The sequence below is a fragment of the Peromyscus maniculatus genome, chromosome 13 (assembly GCF_049852395.1).
Source record: "Peromyscus maniculatus bairdii isolate BWxNUB_F1_BW_parent chromosome 13, HU_Pman_BW_mat_3.1, whole genome shotgun sequence".
Taxonomy (NCBI): Eukaryota; Metazoa; Chordata; class Mammalia; order Rodentia; family Cricetidae; genus Peromyscus; species Peromyscus maniculatus.
Window position 1 is genome coordinate 28344615 of NC_134864.1, and position 18096 is coordinate 28362710.

Below are 18096 nucleotides of genomic sequence, written 5' to 3' on the forward strand. Positions count from 1 at the left end.
CCGCTCTTATTAAAAGGGACATGCCCTTAGGAGAAATTGGCTCTCTTCATTTCTATGACCCAATGGAAGGAAAGAAATATTTTCCATAAAAGTGTTTCTGCCATTCCACATTTTCACCCCTGGCCATAGTTAATTCAAACTAAGATTTCCAGCATTTGCCCTTATTATTGACCTCTCTATAACTTTATATGTTCTTTATTATGTTAAGTGTTGTTGCTGCTGCTGCTGCTGCTGCTGTTGTTTTTCTTCTTGCACCCCCTTTTCTGAACAATTTGCTGCTGAGCTTAACTTTTACCAAACCAGTGTGGCGGACAAAAGGGTCAAGTCACTCAGATCTTTCTATCATGTTGAAATTTGTAATGGGAGGAGGGAAAACATGAAAAGAAACTATCTACAGAGTTACTGATTCTTCGCACTTTGTGAAAAGGGGCCGCGTTTCCTTTCTGTATTTGAGCAAAGATAGAAATCTCTCTGATCCTAAACTGACAAATAGACCTTGTCATGCATAAAATGTTCTGAGAACTGTGTAAGAAAAAGTCATCCTAGAACAGACTAAAATTTAATTTCCACCTTAGTACATTATATTTTTCAAGAATTGAAGTCCAACCTCATAATGACTGTAATTGTAGAAGCCAACGGTTACTGTTACTGCATAGCCATCTAACTTCTATGGTCAATACCTTCTTCAACCCTTACAGATGCATTTGAAGAAACAGTAAGGAAAACAGAGTCACAGAAGAGTTAACGGACTTTCAAGGTCACACAGTCAAAAACTGATCGATTAAAATTAGAGCCCAAACAGAATGACTGTCAGTGCATTGAGTGCCTTCTAAGCTCAGAGCAGAGATTTGCTCATACCTACTGTACTTCATCACTATCAGACTGCAGGTCCACAGAGCTGATGATGATGATGAGAACCAGAAATACATTCCCTCCTTGTTCTGACAGCTTTGCTGTTGATATTTGACTCTGTTCTGTATTTTCTCAGCATTCATTTAATTGGGCAATTAAAAATTAAAAGTCTGACCTGAATTGGAAGTCCTTCACTAGAAAGCTGTTGTCTAGACCAGTGGAAAGCAGGCAACACAAACAAAAGCACGTTTCCAGACTTTTGTTGCATATTCAGTATGTAGGTAATGTTGACACTAAATTGACTACCTTGAATAGTAACTACAACCATTTGCAATGTTGCAAAGAGATTCATCAAATTATCTTCATAATTCTGTGAGATTCAGTGAGGCAAATGCACACAAAATATCACCAGGGTTTAAAATATTAATTCCTGTCATTTTGTTATTGCTTTGATTTATTTGTATATTAATATCTAACATTGCAACAAGGGAGTAATAAGTTATGACAGTGTTGATTACTTTTCCTGTTTCTATGACCACATCCTGACAAGAAGTAACATGAAGGAGAAAGTATTTACTTGGAGTCTTGGTTTGAGTCTATTAGATCAAGGAAAGGTGTGGCAGCAGGTGGTTCCATCCAAGGCAGTGTGAATGTGACACAGCTTGCTCACATCTGGGTGTCTAGCCATGAAAAGTGGATCAGTTATAACCCTCTCACTCTATCTCTACAACTCTGCTGTCTACTAGGACAAGTGATTCATCGTTTAAAGGCAGTTTGATCTAGCAAAGGGATTGTGAGGAGGAAGAAGATATCTTAAGGGATGGCTAGGAGAAAGTAATAGAATACATAAGAAAGTAGAGAGCATCAGGACATCTTCATACCCTCTTCCCACAAGGCTTGGGCATCATTGCTGAAGAGGCAGCAGAAAGGTTCTAATAGCCAAATGGATCAGATACCTGCTTTGAAACAGTCCTTGCCAGACATGACAGTGCTATTGCACACAGGGACTCACAGACCCTAGGACTACTTGCAAAAGTTGTGAGCAGGATCTAGCCAGTCGAGGTCTAAGCATGACATCCGGCCCCTATCTGAGGAGCTATTGGCAGTTGATGGCTGCTGAGGAAGGTAGAGTCAGGTTTTGAGGGACGTGTGTCTTAAGAGGCTGCCTATGCTCCAGTAGATGGTCCCATGCCCATGAACATACAAGCAACACTAAATGCACCCAGTGGTTTAGAGAAAAGGAGAGGGAAGGAGAGGGAAGAGAGGGAGGAAAAGAGAGAGAGAGAGCCCATGAAGTTGGGAGGGAAAAGAGGTGGGGAAAACAGAGGAAGAACTGGAAGGAGGAGAAAGGGATACAGATTTGCTCAAAACACATTATTTGTGTGTGTGGAGTTCTCAGACGATTTTTAAAAAGAAAGAAACCAGAGGAAGTAAGGACCTGACCAGAGGGGAGTAAGGGCAACAGGGAGGGGGTAGTGGGAGAGGGGACCAATGGAGCACAAGGTACAATGACACTCATGTATGAAAATGCCACGAGAAAACTCGTTAATTCTATGATGATGTAGAAAGTGAATATAAACAGGCCGTTGTGAATCAGTCCGCCCATATTAAGGCCAGAGTGCTGGAGTTCGTACTGGGTGTGCAGGTCGAAGCATGGCCATTGTTGTTTACTGGGGAGCACTCACCGTTCAAGGTTTATTTTGATAGTGGATTCCAGCCTGAATTTTGCTTTTCTTCTTCCTTCCTGAGCATGCAATGTATGCGCATCTCCTTCTTTCCCCGACTTTACCTCTAAAAAGAAAAAAAAAATCCTTAAATCATAACCAATTGGATGGTGCGCAGCTGCAGTCTGTAAACCTCCACCGAGGGAACAAACAGGATGAACATTCTTTGTGCCATCTTGACAAGCTCAGAGTTCTCTTGCAAAAGTATTTAGAGTAAATGTGAGGGATGCAGGCGATGGTGAGAATGTCTCCTGAGAGACATCCTGGTGCCTTCTAGAGGGGTCCAGAGAACAAGTATTCATGGTTTAAAAAAGGAAACCACAACTTCAATAAGCTTTCAATATTTGGGAAAGGGCCATTGCGGAAAAATCTCTGGTTAAAAGAAAAATATGTATGTTTTATGTTTCTGTTTAATCCTGTGAAGATTCAATCTCTCCGTTTTAAAAGTGGGAATTGTAATTAAATGCTCTCCATGATCTCTCCCAATGGCTGATCTTCAGATCCATGGTTCTTTTGCTAAGACTGATTTCCATACCCTCCTCACACCTGGTTCCCAATTAGAAAACATCTGCTTTTCATAGATACTTGCCTCAACAGCCAGCTGTTTTCTTTCTAATATAACTTCCTACCAAGGACTTGGTTGGTACTGTGGTATTTAATCTGCTTAATAAAAATGTTTGGGAAGCTGTCATAATGCCAGATGTGGTGGCATGTGCCAGAAATCCCAGCACTTAGGAGGCAGAAGGATTGGTAGTTCAAGGACAAGCCTGTCTCAGGCATCTCCGGCTCCCACTAAAAATAATCATAGAATTTACACATAGAACTACTGCTGTGAGAGATATCTGGCCTACTCTTCTGTAAGTGAGAAACAAATACCTGATTTTGCCTTTCCCAGGTGGCCTGTCCATGGTGTCAAAGAGGTGGATGTATGGACTGTAAACACTGAGCCCACTGTCAGCAAAATGAGACTGTCGGACTTCTCAGCTAGTGCAGAACCAAGGACAGCATTTTGGAATGCAAGGAGCTGGCAGCCTATGATTGAGCTGCAAAGAGGTTATCATTCCTGATTAAAACAAAGAGAATCAATTCCTTAGCCAGAAACCATTAGCAACCAATACAATGTCAAATGAGTAGGTGTCTGGGTGGCAGCATGAAAGCTTTTTAAGTGTGTAAGTGGCAATTTCCTGGTGTTCTGAGCTCAACAGATTTATTTCTGGAACACTCTGAAAGCCCAGAACCTACTGAAGTGAATGTATATTGTCTCTCTTCACCTAAAATGTAATTTTCAGAGGAGTTAATAGATGATTGGCTTTTGGGTCTTCATCCCAGAAGGTATTTTTTAATTCTTTTTTTTTTCTAACCACAGTTCTGTATTGTGAAACATTTCTCAGAACACAGCAATTGATTTTTATTCTTTTATTCATTGGCATGTCCATATTTCTAACACTATGTCTAATACCATATAACTTGAGACTTAGTGAGCTTTCTTTTCTCTGTGGATGTAAAGAAAAATGTATTTTCATCCCATGGCTGACTGGGAACGGTAAGCTGAAATGTCTATAGGTAGTAGAAATAATCTTCTTCCAATTGCATTTTGTAAATCATAGGCGCAATATTAAGAGCAGATAACTGAATTCTATGAAATGTTTCTGCAAGATCACTGAAGGTGGGAGCCGTAGGCAAAATGTGACAATAAAGAGCAAAATCACTGTGAAGAAGGAGTACTGTTCACAGAAGTTAGACTTCCTGAAATGTTCTGGCAAAGCACACATGAAATGGCCATGTGGATGATAACAGGAATAGTATAGTTGGCAATAACTGGAGGTGGAGAGGAACTGGAAAGGGCTGATCCATGGGAATGAAGTTACAGTGAATGAAGAAAGAGAAGCCCTAGAGTGTGACCACATGGTCGAGCGCTACACTTAATAACAAAGCACTCTGGGCTTCCAAAGGCTAGCAGAAAGGATTTTGAACATTTTGCTATAAAAAATGATAAATGGTTGAGATGTGTTTAATGTAGTTTAAGCATTATATAATATATATGTATTGAAGCATTGCCTATTAGTTACCTCATGAATGCATAAAAGTACTACGTTTTGTGAATCTGTTGAAATTTCATTTAAATAATAAAAATTAAATCCTTAACTTCATGGGACTTAATATACCTCACTGGAAGAAACAATGGAACAGTCAGTCTTTGAAGAGGGAAGGTCTGTGTTGGCTCCAGCTTGAGAAAATGAACACTTTGCCTGGATTCTCTGGTCCTGAGGCAGGCAGGACAGCACAGGTGGTGACCGCGCATGTCGGCGCCTGTTCACAGCAGCCAGGATTTTACAAAGACGAGGAGAAAGAAGAAATCAACCAGCACCCCCTTCCGTGGAGATCTCCAATGGTCCAAATCCCTTCTGCTTGTTCACACCATCTAGAGATGCCTCCACTGCCCGGTTAGGCTGGAACTCGATCCTTCAGCATGTGGAACTTTAGAAAATGCCCCAGATCCGTACTGCAGCCTCATACAATTGGCCGTGCTGAACCGACCGCAGGTGAGGTCTGCACTGATTGAACCCTGGGGCCGGCGCTCCTCCCCTGTGACTTTAATCTTATGATGAAGGCTGTTTCTAAGGGGTGATTAGTGCTCCTAACGATTCCTCAAGTCGTGTTTACCTGCAGAAGCACAAAAGAGGCTGTATTTTATAGATTCCTATTAAAACCTAACACAAATAGCAAAACTGTCCTCCAAGGGGTGCAAAGACAGTCACTAATTCAGTGAAGATTGTCTTGACTCCTCAGCTCATCCCCTTCCTTCTTCCTTAGCCTTGATTCCACAGTTGTAGGCTCTGATTGGCAAGAAGTTTTTCCACCAGCTTTAAAGCCTGCCTCCTGCTTTTAATGGTCTTGCACTGCTTCTGGTAACCTAAAAATTAATTAATTAATTAATTAATTAATTAATTTAAAAAGGGAAGAAAATTAGCAGAACGTTTCTCTGGAATCCTTTGTGATTTATGTAAGCTGGAGGGTTTGTGAATGGATCCCAGAAACTGGACTCCCATTTTCTGTGCTGAGTAACACCTGCAAAACTCCAGCTCTGTTCCCCATCACTTGGACAGTGAGCTGCTGTGCTACCTTGGGCTGGAGCCTTTAAGAACCACTGCTAAGTGGGGCATGAAAAGGGACTCCCCTTAATTATGCACAGGAGGCATTCAGAATCCAGAGACTATAACTCTACTGAAGCCAAACCGAGGAGAAGGTGTTAATATATCAATCCGTCAGTCGGATGAAGAGCAGGGTCTGGACATCAGAAGAGTGTACACAAAGATGGTGATATTAGATTGACTGGGCAGTGCAGGAGGCAGAGCCCAGGAAGTCCTGTGAAACATTTAGAGATAGAGGAGGCAAAGCCTTCCAGAGAAGCCTGAAACTGAGGTCTCAAGGATGAGGTGAAGCTATAAAGTGTTTTTTTCACATGCTCTTCCCAAAAATCTTACCAAATCAATTCTTCAGAAGCTCAAAGTTACATGAAGTCACCATAGACTTTTCTCCAGCCCTTAACTTCACAGATTAAAGAGAATATTGTCCACAGTGCATAAAAAATAAATAGACTAGGCCAGGTGAGGCTTGCATGACCTGGAAAGGCCATAACCATTGGGTGGGTAACTGTCTCAGCCTGACTCTGAAATAGGACAAGGGACTCAAATGGTCAGATTAAACTAGGGTTTCAAAAACCACTTGGAATTCTTGTCTCTACCTAGGAGCTCTAGTCCTTTTAATGTTAGAAGATAAGTCAAAGAAGTTGAGTTCATATTTCTCAGTACTATCCCTTTATTTGATTCAGCAAGATGCTAAGTTGGAAAAGCACATAGTCATATGGCTTCCTAGTGTTAGAACCCAAAAAGAATGTAGTGTCTTGCTCTTGGTCTTTTTCATACATGATTTTGACAGTGTAGGAGAATGGTTGTATATGGAGGGGGCTGGAAGAATTTAAGGCTATATTTTCTATTGTAAAATAGTCTCTAAAAATATCCCAAATGCTTTTCCTGAATCTGAAACTGACTCAATTACTTTCACCGAATGAATAAAATGTGATGTAGAAAAGTTTATTTTTAATTTATGTGTATGGATACTTCCCTGAATGTCTGTTTGTGTACCCATGCATGCTTGGTGCCCATGGGGATCGGAAGAGCATCGGGCCTGTGAGCAGGGAGCCAGCCAGTAAGCTACACAGAGACTGGGTTAGTGACCAAGGCTGAGGCCAAGTTGGAGAGCAGCTGAATGACAAGTGTGACTGCTGTCCATTGCTTCCTGGCTCCTAGTCTGCCAGTCTTCTCTTTCTCCTGGGAAGATGTTTCTGGTGAGCCTAATGGAAGGCATTGCCTCAGGCAACAGCTCCATCATCCAGATGTTTCAATAGCTGGGTTGTTCCATGACTGCTGTAGGTGCCATTGCCCAACACATCATCCAGCCTGGATATCCTGCCCACAGGTATACTACAGAGCCTTTGGCACTGAAGTCCTGCTGGAGAATGGTGACATCAACCACTGGGTTCTTGGAGACCTGATCTTCAACCAGCATGACCATCAGCAGCTACTCAGCTCCATCACCCACCCTGAGATCTGCAAGGAAACGATAAAGGAGACCTTCAAGCACCTTCTCCAAGGGTACCGCCATGTGATTCTGGACATGCCCCTCCTGTTTGAGACCAAGAAGCTGCTCAAGTACAATGAACACACAGCGGTAGTGTACTACAACAGAGACATACAGATGGGTGCCGCTGAAGAAGCAGAACAAGCTGAACCATGAGAATGCAGAGGCAAGGATCAATGCCCAGCTTGCCCCTAACCAACTGTGTTCTAGACAACTAGGGCAAGAAAAGCCTCTCCAGATACCACGTCATCCTCTTACAAGCCGAGTTAGAACACTCCATGGAGTACCTGCCACTCCGGCTTGGGTTCCTAACAGGCCTAGCAGGCACTGGAAGCCTTCTCTACCTGCTCACCCATTCCCTTCTACCTTCCCCCTAGCTGGGTATACCAAGGCATCAAGCCGTAGGCCTCCTCTTCCTCCTCCTTGGAAACCTAAGTCAGGTCCCATGTCCTCAACACTACACTCAGTCTGATTCTGGGATGGGTCTCTGTGCTGGGCCAGCATTAGGACTGTATCTGGGGCTCAGGGGGGCAAAAAGAAACCAACTGTTAATAGGTATCCCTTTGTGTATTCCATAGAGCCCCACCCTGCCCTGGTACTGTAGAACGGTATCCACCATGGTAGGAAAACAGCAGTTAAGTCTCTGTGGCCCTCCCCATGGTCACAACTGTGTGGCCAACAGTTTCTTCTTCCTCCTCCTCCTCCTCCTCCTCCTCCTCCTCCTCCTCCTCTTCTTTTTCTTCTTCTTCTTCTTTTTCTTCTTCTTCTTCTTCTTCTTCTTCTTCTTCTTCTTCTTCTTCTTCTTCCTTCATTTTTCTTTATTTAGAAATTTTCTATTCATTCCACATACCACCCACAGATTCCCCCCCTCCTCCCTCCTCCCTCCTCCCTCCTCCCACCCCACTCCAGCCCTCTCTCCCAGGCTGCCCCGCATCCCCATATTCCCCATGGGAGACCTTGATTTGGCCAACAGTTTCTTGAGCATGGACCTTCTCAGAGCACCTGCCCCATCATGGCCACAACCTCCCTAATGGACCACAGCAAATCCTTCTAGGCTGAAGATCTTCTCCTTCAAACAGAGCCTAGCTGCCTCATGGTTTGAAGCCTTTTGTCAGGGTGCATTGGGAATCCTCTCCTGGGGGGATGCTGTGGCCAGGCAGAGACATCCTGTGAGAGATCCAGGTTGTAATGGGGCTTGATTCACAATGTAGCAACTGCCTCCCACCACTGCCTCTGAGGTCTGCACTCTGGGCATTCCTCTGGCCCCATGCTGTCTAGATGTTTCCTGCCCTTCAGTATCTTGCCCCTGGCAGCCCCGTGTCAGGCGCCAGTAGCCCCAGGCTGAGTGAGAAGCTCTAAATATCACCCCCCCACCCCGCCCATGTTTTACCTTCATCTGAGGTAGACTAATCAGCAAGACGCTGACTGATTTCTCCTAGATTGTATGACTCTAGATGGCAGGGCTGGCTCATCTCTGCCCTGGTCAACCACAGCCTGCTCTCCACTGGTGCTCAGCTCATTACATTGGTCTTTAAAGAAAAAGAAAAAGAAAAAGAAAAAGAAAGAAAAGATTGTTTTCAAGCTTAATAATTGAAAATTACTCTGATGCAGCATAAACAAGAAAACAAACTGCTTCTGAGTCTAGGTGGAAATATGCATTGCTTTGTCAATGGCGTTTTTCTTCAATAAAAGCAAATGTATGTCTTTTGGGAGGACTTAATTGTTCATGACAAATATGGCTTGAAAATATAAGGAGGGGAGAGGATTGGCCCTACCTCAACTGAGTGTACCATGCTCTGCTGACTCCCCAGGGAAGACCTTGCCTTAGAGGAGGTGGGAATGAGGGTGGGTTGGGGAGGGGGGAAGCTGGGAGGTGGGAGGAGGGAGGACAGGGGAATCCGTGGTTGATATGTAAAATGAATAGAAAATCTCTTAATAAGGGTTGGGGATTTAGCTCAGTGGTAGAGTGCTTGCCTAGCAAGTGCAAGGCCCTGGGTTCGGTCCTCAGCTCTGAAAAAAAAAAAAAATCTTTAAAAAAAAAAAAGAAAATCTCTTAATAAAAAGAAAAGAAAAAAAGAATATCTGTCAAATTTTGGTGAGAATTATATTGAATCTCAGAATTGCTTTTGGCAACATGCTCATTTGTAAAGTGTTAATCTATCGATCAAGCAACATGGGATTCTTACCTATACTTCTTCAAATTTAACTATATTGAATTAAGGTAATCTTTGTAGAGGTTATGAACCAAATGAATAAAGTATTTCTATTTACTATGTATTTATAAAGGCATTTGAAATGGGATGGTTTGCTGGATTCTTTTCACATTAAGGTTTTATCTGGATGGATAAAATATAATGATTTTTTTAATGTTTCTTTTGTGCCCTTTTAATCTGTTGAAACTATCATAACAATGTATTTTCTTATCATGCTCATTGTTTTTATAAGTAGGTAGGTTATTATTGAAAAAAGAAAATAATAAGGAGGATATATGGTCCTTTATGTAATATATATATAGTGTTGCAGTGGACATAGAGGGGGAAATGTTGAAAGTATCCTAACTAATACCTACATATCTCTGCTTATTCTCCTTTACTCAAACACTGTCTATGCCATTCAGTTTTCTAAGAAGGCAACAGGATGTGCTATGTCACAGAAGTCAATAGTTAACGATTTACAATTAGGCCATGATAGTCATGTCCACTTTAATCATGATCTTGCTACCTGACAACAGAAGACTCGTGTGTGTGTGTGTGTGTGTGTGTGTGTGTGTGTGTGTGTGTGTGTGTGTGTGTTAAGCAGTGGGAGAATTATGGTGCAGCGCAGAGCCTAGCACTGAGGGTAAGTTGGCAACCTTTGAAAGTTGGTCATCTCTGTGATGCGAAATTTGTCACAGTCACAGCATACTCGCTCCTTAGATAATTCCCCATGGTCACAGAGGTCATGGTAATGGTCCTATAAACTCGATGGCTGTAGGTAGGTTTAGTGAGGGCAGATTTGCTGACAAAAGTGGACAAACTAATGTTTTCTTGAAGCAAGGATCATTTGCCAGTAAAGTTGACCATTTCTACTAGAAAGGTGTCCAACTTTTCACCTCCTCTTGAAGAGAACTGTGAAGCCGGTAATACCAGAAGTCATCTTTTCAAAAGCTGCATAGACAGACAACCACATTCAGGAATACTTTTAGCACATGATTTTTCTTAGACTAAGGCAACAGAATCGAATACATTATACTGATGACTTGTGTTTTTATACTCCAGTGATATTTTGATATGGTTAAATATATCTTGGCCTAAATTAATTCATGACAAGTAGTATATGAAACATAGTTTATGGTTATGGGGATGTAGTTCATTTGAAACACCCAGAAACACCACAAAAATGCTTATGTTCCATATTAATCATAAAAGCACAAAATAAGAGAAAATATTTTTTTACCCAAATGACTAAGGGACAATAATCTAATTTGGTAATGAAAATATTTGTGCAAGAATCTTAGTACCACATGAGTCTGTCAGTAGGAGAAACTAAAGAATTTTTCTACTACTGTTTTGTGGAGTCCTCTGTGGCTACTGGAAAATCTCTATCCAATCTGTGTCCTGGACCCAGAATTCCCTAAAGACAATGGTTTGGTGTGCCAAACTTGGTTATCTATGTATGAGTATTTTATATATGATGAAATTAAGACTACGTATAACTTTAATAAACAGAGAAGATATTAGGGAAAGGCTGGACAGTACTATACATGTACTTTTTTGTCTAATCATAGTGCAGGAAGTTATCTAAGGCTTGTTTTACTTAATACCTGCACTTGGGAAGAATGTTGACTTCATCTGCTCCAACGCTCTTGTAAAATACAAGAGCATTAATTCACTCAGCCATTCAGCAATTCTATCACTAATGTGCTTTCATCTATCCAACACCAAATCTGTTCCAGCCATTGCAGACACAAAGATGACCACCATGACCTGAGTCAGTGATTCTCAACTTGTGGGTCTCAACCCCTTTGAGGGTCAAATGATCCTTTCACAAGGGCTGCCTAAGACCATCAGAAAACACAGCTATCCACATTATGATTTGTAACAGTAGCAAATTACAGTTATGAAGTAGCAACAAAAATAATTTTATGGTAGAGGATCACTACAACATGAGGAACTGTATTAACGGGTCACAGCATTAGGAAGGTTGAGAACCACTGATCTAACTCAAGAAGTTTATAGGCTAAGAGGATAGACCCAGGAGCTCACACTTTACTGAGAATCATCACTAAGAAAGTAATTCCCTAATAGTGAGCAGTGCAGGGTATCATAGGAACACAGGGGTTTGAAATTCTTCTTGTCACTTCTAGCTCCATTCTCCTAAGACTCTCATTTCTAAGTGGCTTATTTCCAGGCAGAATGACATACATGTACCTGCTTCTATATGTGACTCAGCCCAACTACGGAAGGTCTCTATGAATGGTCCCTACTTAACGCCTCTCTTTTCACACTTTACAGACTGACTCAACACTTTATTTAAGGTCAGTCTGCCTTGACTGCCTTCAAACACAAAGTGTTGTGTGATTCACATCACTCAATGTCTTCCTTTCTTTTGTTCATCAGCTCATAGGAGTGCTGTGCTTGCTGCCCATGTGGGCTTGCTGCCCTGTTCTCCATAGTTTGCAGTGAGCTCCTCGGGAGATCAGTGGTCAGACTAGGAAAAAGAAAATGGCAGATGGCAGAATAATACTAGGGAAAATTCAACCAAGCCTCATTGAATCATTTGTTTCTCTCCATAACATTTCGGAGCTTTTTAATTAAGTGATATATCTTGAATCCTCAACAGGGCTCAAATGTTATGTGATTGAATGTCCCTTTGTTTGAGAATGACACAGCTTCTCCCCTGAAGATCTGGAGAGAAAAATCTCCTTCCAATGACCATCTGAAGCTGTCAGTAATTATCTTCCATCTGAAGCAGACTACCTTGAGGTATCTTTGGTAAACTATCACTTATGCACCATGATCAATGTTTTGTTCTAGTACTTTATCCCTTACAATATTTCATTTCAAAACTGTAAAAATACAGAAAATGAATCCTTTTCTCACTACTCATAATAGAATCTTTAGACAGCATCGCATATTTTGCATGGCCGCAGCTACCACATGTGGTTTTGTATATGTGAATAATTTAATGTTATTTCATACAACTTTTCTCACTTGCTCTGCGGTCTTCATGGTGATCATTTTAAATGAAGCAGTGCTTTCTAGGCAGCAAATTACTTCACAATTTCCTTAATGAGTCAGGATGCTTCCAGTTACCACCCACTATAAAAACTCTAAGGAGTATCTACAGTCCATTAAATTATCACTGCTTTCAAATCAATTCCTCACAGACCCATCCTCCTCTGAAACTCACTGTTGTAAAGTTCTTTTATATTCCTTGCTGAAAATTGCTCTTCAAAAGACCCCAAAACCTTTGAGATTTCTACAAGTGGTTCTTTGACAAACAATGTTTTGGGTTTCCCACCAGTAGGCTTTGAAAGGGCTTCTTCGGTTCCCTACTGATCAAGAAAGAACCTGGGTGGGGCAGACTGTGTGCTCCATGGGTGCACACATAAATGGGTTTTCATAAGTAGGTCACCATTGTTAGTAAAAATGTGGTTTCATTGATGGTATGGCCACCAATGCTGTCAGTGGTTTGAGAGCAATGTATTTGTCTGCAACATGTATGATATTTGGTACCTGATCTTTTGCTAAAGATCAACCAGCTAAAACTTTGCTTTGTTTTGTGTTTAACCAGAAGATTTTGTTCAGCAATTACAACAGGAAATAAATTAGCTGATGAATCAATTTATTGCTGAATGTTACACAGTGGTCCCTCCCAGCTTCCGTGGAGACACATTCCAAAGTGTCAAACAGATACCTGAAGCCAGAGAATCTGCCGCCATGCATGTGCTTTTTTCCTATGCACACATGGCTAAGATAAAGCTTAATTTGTTAATTAGGCACAAAGTAGATGTACAACAATCATAACCAAGTATTTGCAACAGCATACAGTACTCAAATTGATTTAAAGCTTGTGAGCTTTCAAGATTGTATGTGTGTGTGTGTGTGTGTGTGTGTGTGTGTGTGTGTGTGTGTGTGCCCATAGAGATCAAAAGAGGGCATCAGATCCCCTGGAGCTCAGGTTACAGGCAGTTGTGAACAGCTCAACATGGGTGTTATGAACCCAACTTAAGTTCTCTGGGGAAACAGGCAGTACTTTTCATGGCTGAGCCTTCTGACCAGCACCAATTAGGACTTTCTCCCTAGAATGTTCTATTCTGTGTATCTGGGCTACAGTTGCCTGCAGATGACTGAGAACAAGAAAACTAAATCTGGATGAGAAGGACACTGTTGTGATACCTCACTCATACAGAAATCAAATGTATGTCCAGTGTTAGTCACAGAGTAATGCATTACACAAATACTCATTGAAAGCCTATAATTTGCCCTGATTCTGCCGCTAGTGACACAGATTTTTTTTTTATTTCAGACTTAAAAAACACAAGACAGGAACTAAAGTCTTTTTTTCATAGAGTTTACATTCCAGTATGAGGGGCAAAAGAAGAAATAGTGTAAAATTAGTTTTAAGTGGAGAGTGTTGGAAGGTGGTGAGTGCTACAGAGAAGAGACTGAATCAGAGCAAAGGAAACCAGAGCGAGGAGGTGTGGAGGGGGGTCATCAGATTTAAACAGGACCTCCTGGGAGCATCTTGTCAAGAAGATGACAAATGAGGGAAATTCTTCCGTCAGGCAGAGCAAGACACACTTAGATCAAAGGTGGGATCAATGACAAGTACCAAGGACTCAGCATTAGTGGCATGCCTCACCTATTAGAAAGAGCATTGAAATCTGTTCAGAGATAATGAAGTCACTAAGCATGGGTTAGCTGCCTCTGGAGGACAGAGACCCCGTACACATATGCTAGCAATATAAATTACTGTTACCATTATCAAAAACAGTATGGAGGTTCCCCACAGATCAAACATAGAACTGCTATAAACTCCAACCATCTCCACCAGACAAGTAACAAAAAAATAAATAAATAATGCCACTATTTCCAAGAATTATCTTCATTCTCGTGTTCATTGCAACACAATAACCAAGGCATGGAATCAGACTAAGTGCCAATTAATAAGTGGAATGAATAAATAAAATGTGATTGCATTCACACGGGGGGGGGGGGAGATTGTTCAGAATTAGAAAAGAAAAAAAAATTAGTTATCTGTGATATTGAAAAACCTAGAATTGTGCTGTGTGGAAGAAGCCAGGCACTTTAGAAAGGCAAATCCCATTGCTATTACTTGCAGGTTGAATCTACAGAAACAAAGGGTGGAATGATAAATACCAGGGTTTGAGGGTGGAATGTGGGGAATCTTGGAGATATTAGTCAAAGGATACAAAGCATAAACAGAAGGGATAAGTTTAAGACATTTGTTTTGTAACACAGCGATCTAAAAATTATTAGGAAAGAGAGAACGAGACAGTGAGAGAAGAGAGATTCAATAGTACTTAACACATTGGATTGACAAAGCAGGGAAATACTAGCTACACTAAAGAGAAGTTTCAAATACACGTGCTTACAAAGAAGGATTCATTCCCTAAATGTTATATTTCTGTAATCTGAAAAATCTAATCTCACCAACACCTCATCCTCAGAAACTAATCAGTAGTGTGAAGCAGAGTGACAAATGTGACGAGGATGCACACTGCAGGTGACACTCTTCACGGTAGAGTAAAACTATTGATCACATGCAACACTGTGTTTGTCCACTATCGATCACATGCGACATTGTTTGTCTGGTATGCTCCATCATTTCAACACTTGCTGCACTTGCTTTCGTATTTCCTCATAACGGTTTTGCACAGAGATACAACAAATAGTTGCAGATATCTGGGGCTGGAGAGATGAGTCAATCAGTCAGTAAAGCACATGCTGCACAAGGGATGAGGACCAGATTTAAGATCTCCAGAGTCCCTGCTAAAAACTAGGCTCAGAGACTCAAGGTAGTAACCCCCGCACTCTGGGGCATGGGGCCAAGACAGGAAGATCTCTGGAGCTGCTGACAAGGCTTTCTGCCAATCAGTGAGCTCCTGTTTCAGAGAGAGACCCTGTCTCAAAACATAAAGGTGGAAGTGCAATTGAGGAAGACACCTCATCAACATGTGCACTCTTACAACATGAGTATATCTATGAACCACTGTATAAATTCTTGAAAATTATTTTGTTTTATATATATATATATATACATATATATATGTATATATATACAGACACACACATATACTGTCTCCTTTGCTTCAATATATACAGATAGATAGATAGATAGATAGATAGATAGATAGATAGATAGATAGATAGATAGATCACTATGTATTTACATGTTAGGGTGATTTAAAATTTATATAGACATAATCTTAGATTAACAGTACTTCATTGGTAAAACAAAGAAGAATTGAGGTTTTAGATTCTTCATAGTAATTTGGAGTTTATTTCTAGAATTTTCTATGTTGCCGCTTCATAGCTTTCTAGCAAAAAAAAAAATTCCTATTTTTCTTCACTCTAAAATGTTTTCCCCCTTTATGTTTTCACTGAGATAGATAGAATGTGGTGATTGGCTGACAGAGGACCATCTGGGGAAGATGCTGCCATCTCATACTACTTAAGTTCCAAACGAGGGAAATCAAATTCAAGGTCGTTTATTACTTGAGGTCTCCTGAGCTTGAAAGCAAACCACCTGAGTCTGCATTGCCTTGGGGTCTGCTGTCTTAGATTTTACTATCTCCAGGGTTTGCATCCATGAATTCTAAGCTGAGCTCATGTGAGTTACATTTTTATGCATCAAGTGCACCTTATTATCCTAACTTTGTGGAATTTACTTTCTCCTCAAAGAAGAGATAATGAGGGAACTTAGTACTTTGTGTGGTCCACACTCTGGCTAGCTGTGGAAGTACTTTATTTAATCTCACTATGGTATATTCTAATTCCTGTTTTTAAATGGGGGTCTGAAACACTGTATAATTCATCATATATATGCTGGTCCATGATGAAGACCTCCGAAAGTACTTTTCCAAGGAAGAATGCTGACTCCCATTGTCCAGATGCAGATAGTTTTTTAAAAAAATATATATATAATAATTTTATCAGTTCTTTGAGAATTTCATACAATGCATTTTGATTGTATCCACTGCCCACTCCTCACAGATCCACGTTCCTTTCCCTACCCCTTCCCAGCTTCGTGTCCTCCTGGTTTTTAATAACCTACTGAGCCTGTTTTGTGCTACCCACACACTAGTGGTTTTGTGACTATCCACTAGAGCATAGTCAACCTACCAAGGACCACCTCCTTCAAGAAAACTGACACCTTCTCCCCCAGAAACCAGCAACTGCCAATAACTCCTCGATTATAGTTGGGAGCTCATGAGCCCCTCCATCTCCATGCTAGAACATTGACTGGCTTGATTTTGTTACAGGGAACCACCACGGTTGTGAGTTCATGAGAATAGTGGTCCTGTCATGTCTAGAGGACACTGTTTAGGTCCAGTCCTTCTTGACTTCTGGCTCTAATGATCTTTCTCCTCCCTCTTCCAAGATGGACCCATAGCCTTGGGCTAAGATACGATACAGATGTCCCATTTGTGGATGACCATTCCACTGACATTTATTCTTGTACTTGGGCCGGCGATTGATTTGTACATTAACCACTGCCTACTGCACAAAGAGTATTCTCAATAAGGTCTGAGAGCTGCATTAATGTACGGGTCGAGAGATAGGAACTTAGAGGGCAGTTTAATACTACATCCATTTTAGCTACAGATTTTCCTACTTTAGTTAATGTAGTCAAACCTTAGCTCCGTAGCAGATTGGTTCTAGGACCCACACAGGTACCCAAATCTGCTGATTCTCAGTTCTTTTCTGGGAAGTGGCATAGCATTTGTACACAGGCTATGCAAGTGCTCCTGATAGTCCAAAATCACCATTAGATTATTAATACCTAATGCAGTTGAAATACTGTGCAAAACGTACTGTATTGTACAATACAAGGAATGGCGACAAGAAAATGAATTAATTTGGTGCAGATGCAGGTTTTTTTTTAAACCTTTCCATTCTGTGAATGGTTAGTTCAAACTGCAAAACTGCAAATATGATGGACTAAGACCGAATCCATGAAGAGTGCAGTGGCCAGAGTGGAGCTGGGACACACGGGACCCAGGAAGCTCTCTTTTCTGCACTTGCAGCGATAGATGGATTATTCAGGATAAGGCTCACTGTGGGGCTAAGAGAACTCATCCATATAAATCATGTCTTCATGGCAGTTGGTGCCCAGACCTTGGAAAGTAACAAAACTCATGGGGTGACTCAAGAACCAAACACCAACTTCCAGTACTTCATGTTTGTTTATTTGTTCGTTCGTTCATTGGTTTGCCGTCTACCAAGACTAAAACTAAGAAAATGGCTTTTGCTGTCTTCCTTCTGGCAAATAATCTTGCTGTGTGAGTAAAAAAACTTGAAGAGGAAACTGAGCACTACTGAAGGGGAGCTGTCTAATGGTGTGACGGCCTCCTGGTGCTCTTCATCTCGAGAACTGGAAATGATTGTTCCATCTCAGAGCTCTGTCTCCTGAAGGACGGTTGACTAGAAAATTCTCATTCTTTTGACTGTTCTTGTCCAGTACATTTCTGACCTTACCCCCAGTATTTCTTAGCAGTGTAATCTGAGACCTAAGTATTCTGCCCTGGATTCTTGTGTAGGATGTGCTGAATATTCACTGATTTTTTTTTTTTCCGAGACAGGGTTTCTCTGTGTAGTTTTGGAGCCTGTCCTGGATCTCGCTCTGTAGACCAGGCTGGCCTCGAAGTCAC

General features: G+C 41.2%; 1 protein-coding gene and 1 pseudogene across 4 annotated transcripts in view; both read left to right on the forward strand.

The window, feature by feature from the left end:
- Dlgap1 (DLG associated protein 1) overlaps window positions 1-18096 on the forward strand; it is an 838155-nt gene that overhangs the window by 389044 nt on the left and 431015 nt on the right. The window lies entirely within an intron of this gene.
- Window positions 6916-7594, forward strand: LOC102909321 (dephospho-CoA kinase domain-containing protein pseudogene; annotated as a pseudogene).